The sequence below is a fragment of the Phaseolus vulgaris genome, chromosome 3 (genome assembly GCF_051622355.1).
Source record: "Phaseolus vulgaris cultivar YP4 chromosome 3, ASM5162235v1, whole genome shotgun sequence".
NCBI classification, from domain to species: domain Eukaryota; kingdom Viridiplantae; phylum Streptophyta; class Magnoliopsida; order Fabales; family Fabaceae; genus Phaseolus; species Phaseolus vulgaris.
The window spans coordinates 452,501-457,500 of NC_143500.1; positions in this window are offsets into that span (position 1 = coordinate 452,501).

A 5,000-nucleotide genomic window follows, 5' to 3' on the forward strand; every position below is an offset into this window, starting at 1 on the left:
AAACGAAAATCATGGTTTTGGAAAAGTGGCTGGACTCAATCCTCACAAATGCCTCCAAAGTGATGTGGGAGAAGTTTGGGATCAAAAGGAATTGATCTTGACATGGTTGGTGCATAGCCAAGTTCATGATTTTGGATTTTTGGCTTGATTTTGTGGCTTGGTGGTGATTTTGGTGAAAAACGAAAATGTTGGTTTTGGAAAACTGGCTGGACTCAATCCTCACAAATGCCTCCAAAGTGATGTGGGAGAAGTTTGGGAGCAAAAGGAATTGATCTTGACATGGTTGGTGCATAGCCAAGTTCATGATTTTGTGACTTGGTGGTGATTTTGGTGAAAAACGAAAATGTTGGTTTTGGAAAACTGGCTGGACTCAATCCTCACAAATGCCTCCAAAGTGATGTGGGAGAAGTTTGGGATCAAAAGGAATTGATCTTGACATGGTTGGTGCATAGCCAAGTTCATGATTTTGTGACTTGGTGGTGATTTTGGTGAAAAACGAAAATGTTGGTTTTGGAAAACTGGCTGGACTCAATCCTCACAAATGCCTCCAAAGTGATGTGGGAGAAGTTTGGGATCAAAAGGAATTGATCTTGACATGGTTGGTGCATAGCCAAGTTCATGATTTTGTGACTTGGTGGTGATTTTGGTGAAAAACGAAAATGTTGGTTTTGGAAAACTGGCTGGACTCAATCCTCACAAATGCCTTCAAAGTGATGTGGGAGAAGTTTGGGATCAAAAGGAATTGATTTTGACATGGTTGGTGCATAGCCAAGTTCCATGATTTTGGATTTTTGGCTTGATTTTGTGACTTGGTGGTGATTTTGGTGAAAAACGAAAATCATGGTTTTGGAAAAGTGGCTGGACTCAATCCTCACAAATGCCTCCAAAGTGATGTGGGAGAAGTTTGGGATCAAAAGGAATTGATCTTGACATGGTTGGTGCATAGCCAAGTTCATGATTTTGGATTTTTGGCTTGATTTTGTGGCTTGGTGGTGATTTTGGTGAAAAACGAAAATCATGGTTTTGGAAAAGTGGCTGGACTCAATCCTCACAAATGCCTTCAAAGTGATGTGGGAGAAGTTTGGGATCAAAAGGAATTGATTTTGACATGGTTGGTGCATAGCCAAGTTCCATGATTTTGGATTTTTGGCTTGATTTTGTGACTTGGTGGTGATTTTGGTGAAAAACGAAAATGTTGGTTTTGGAAAACTGGCTGGACTCAATCCTCACAAATGCCTCCAAAGTGATGTGGGAGAAGTTTGGGATCAAAAGGAATTGATCTTGACATGGTTGGTGCATAGCCAAGTTCATGATTTTGGATTTTTGGCTTGATTTTGTGGCTTGGTGGTGATTTTGGTGAAAAACGAAAATCATGGTTTTGGAAAAGTGGCTGGACTCAATCCTCACAAATGCCTTCAAAGTGATGTGGGAGAAGTTTGGGATCAAAAGGAATTGATCTTGACATGGTTGGTGCATAGCCAAGTTCATGATTTTGTGACTTGGTGGTGATTTTGGTGAAAAACGAAAATGTTGGTTTTGGAAAACTGGCTGGACTCAATCCTCACAAATGCCTCCAAAGTGATGTGGGAGAAGTTTGGGATCAAAAGGAATTGATCTTGACATGGTTGGTGCATAGCCAAGTTCATGATTTTGTGACTTGGTGGTGATTTTGGTGAAAAACGAAAATGTTGGTTTTGGAAAACTGGCTGGACTCAATCCTCACAAATGCCTTCAAAGTGATGTGGGAGAAGTTTGGGATCAAAAGGAATTGATTTTGACATGGTTGGTGCATAGCCAAGTTCCATGATTTTGGATTTTTGGCTTGATTTTGTGACTTGGTGGTGATTTTGGTGAAAAACGAAAATCATGGTTTTGGAAAAGTGGCTGGACTCAATCCTCACAAATGCCTCCAAAGTGATGTGGGAGAAGTTTGGGATCAAAAGGAATTGATCTTGACATGGTTGGTGCATAGCCAAGTTCATGATTTTGGATTTTTGGCTTGATTTTGTGGCTTGGTGGTGATTTTGGTGAAAAACGAAAATGTTGGTTTTGGAAAACTGGCTGGACTCAATCCTCACAAATGCCTCCAAAGTGATGTGGGAGAAGTTTGGGAGCAAAAGGAATTGATCTTGACATGGTTGGTGCATAGCCAAGTTCATGATTTTGTGACTTGGTGGTGATTTTGGTGAAAAACGAAAATGTTGGTTTTGGAAAACTGGCTGGACTCAATCCTCACAAATGCCTCCAAAGTGATGTGGGAGAAGTTTGGGATCAAAAGGAATTGATCTTGACATGGTTGGTGCATAGCCAAGTTCATGATTTTGTGACTTGGTGGTGATTTTGGTGAAAAACGAAAATGTTGGTTTTGGAAAACTGGCTGGACTCAATCCTCACAAATGCCTCCAAAGTGATGTGGGAGAAGTTTGGGATCAAAAGGAATTGATCTTGACATGGTTGGTGCATAGCCAAGTTCATGATTTTGTGACTTGGTGGTGATTTTGGTGAAAAACGAAAATGTTGGTTTTGGAAAACTGGCTGGACTCAATCCTCACAAATGCCTTCAAAGTGATGTGGGAGAAGTTTGGGATCAAAAGGAATTGATTTTGACATGGTTGGTGCATAGCCAAGTTCCATGATTTTGGATTTTTGGCTTGATTTTGTGACTTGGTGGTGATTTTGGTGAAAAACGAAAATCATGGTTTTGGAAAAGTGGCTGGACTCAATCCTCACAAATGCCTCCAAAGTGATGTGGGAGAAGTTTGGGATCAAAAGGAATTGATCTTGACATGGTTGGTGCATAGCCAAGTTCATGATTTTGGATTTTTGGCTTGATTTTGTGGCTTGGTGGTGATTTTGGTGAAAAACGAAAATCATGGTTTTGGAAAAGTGGCTGGACTCAATCCTCACAAATGCCTTCAAAGTGATGTGGGAGAAGTTTGGGATCAAAAGGAATTGATTTTGACATGGTTGGTGCATAGCCAAGTTCCATGATTTTGGATTTTTGGCTTGATTTTGTGACTTGGTGGTGATTTTGGTGAAAAACGAAAATGTTGGTTTTGGAAAACTGGCTGGACTCAATCCTCACAAATGCCTCCAAAGTGATGTGGGAGAAGTTTGGGATCAAAAGGAATTGATCTTGACATGGTTGGTGCATAGCCAAGTTCATGATTTTGGATTTTTGGCTTGATTTTGTGGCTTGGTGGTGATTTTGGTGAAAAACGAAAATCATGGTTTTGGAAAAGTGGCTGGACTCAATCCTCACAAATGCCTTCAAAGTGATGTGGGAGAAGTTTGGGATCAAAAGGAATTGATCTTGACATGGTTGGTGCATAGCCAAGTTCATGATTTTGTGACTTGGTGGTGATTTTGGTGAAAAACGAAAATGTTGGTTTTGGAAAACTGGCTGGACTCAATCCTCACAAATGCCTCCAAAGTGATGTGGGAGAAGTTTGGGATCAAAAGGAATTGATCTTGACATGGTTGGTGCATAGCCAAGTTCATGATTTTGGATTTTTGGCTTGATTTTGTGGCTTGGTGGTGATTTTGGTGAAAAACGAAAATCATGGTTTTGGAAAAGTGGCTGGACTCAATCCTCACAAATGCCTTCAAAGTGATGTGGGAGAAGTTTGGGATCAAAAGGAATTGATCTTGACATGGTTGGTGCATAGCCAAGTTCATGATTTTGTGGCTTGGTGGTGATTTTGGTGAAAAACGAAAATGTTGGTTTTGGAAAAGTGGCTGGACTCAATCCTCACAAATGCCTCCAAAGTGATGTGGGAGAAGTTTGGGATCAAAAGGAATTGATCTTGACATGGTTGGTGCATAGCCAAGTTCATGATTTTGGATTTTTGGCTTGATTTTGTGGCTTGGTGGTGATTTTGGTGAAAAACGAAAATCATGGTTTTGGAAAAGTGGCTGGACTCAATCCTCACAAATGCCTCCAAAGTGATGTGGGAGAAGTTTGGGATCAAAAGGAATTGATCTTGGCATGGTTGGTGCATAGCCAAGTTCCATGATTTTGGATTTTTGGCTTGATTTTGTGACTTGGTGGTGATTTTGGTGAAAAACGAAAATGTTGGTTTTGGAAAACTGGCTGGACTCAATCCTCACAAATGCCTTCAAAGTGATGTGGGAGAAGTTTGGGATCAAAAGGAATTGATCTTGGCATGGTTGGTGCATAGCCAAGTTCCAAGATTTTGGTGTTTTGGCTTGATTTTGTGACTTGGTGGTGTGCCAAGAATCATGAAATTTTCAAAGTGGTGGTTTTTGAGTTTTGTTGGTTGGAAAGTGTCACAAATGCATGCAGAATGAGGTCTAGAAAGTTTGGTATCAAAACCAAGCCATCTTGATGTGGTTTTGAATTTTTGAAATGTTGGAAAATAGAGGGTTTTGAAAAAAATTCATGAAAATTCGAAACCTTGGCCAATCCTAACGAAACTTGGTGGGCACCTTCTTGATATTATTATGGGATGGACTGGAAAAAATCACGCAAAAATACGGTGTCTAGATACGTTTTTCCATTTTTCCCGATTTTCCACATTTCGGGTCTTTGGAAAAATAAAAAAAATACTTCCCCATGTCGAAAAATTCTAATTTTTTGCAGGCAATGTTGTACCATTTTTATGAGGATCCCTGCAAAAAATCTCGTGAAAATTCGTTCTCTAGGTCCCAAAACAGAACTTATGTCTACTCAAAAAAAGTGTATCTACTTGTACAAAAGTGGCTTTTGCATATTTAGCTATTATAGGGGGGGGGTGTTCCTCAATGCAGCCAGCTCTTGCACCATGGAAAATTCTGGTGCGGTCCCTTCATTCCCCCCTGTTTTGGCTTGCTTTGTGGTGGGGCAAGTCAAAACGCCCACACATGGGTGATCCACCAACTTGGGTTGGTGTCACCCGTTGTGGGCGGCGGCACGGTGGTGGCCGCCGTCGGTTCCGGCCGACCGACCCGGTGGGAAAAAATGTGAATCTGTTATGTGGATTTGTGGCACGCTGGTGGGA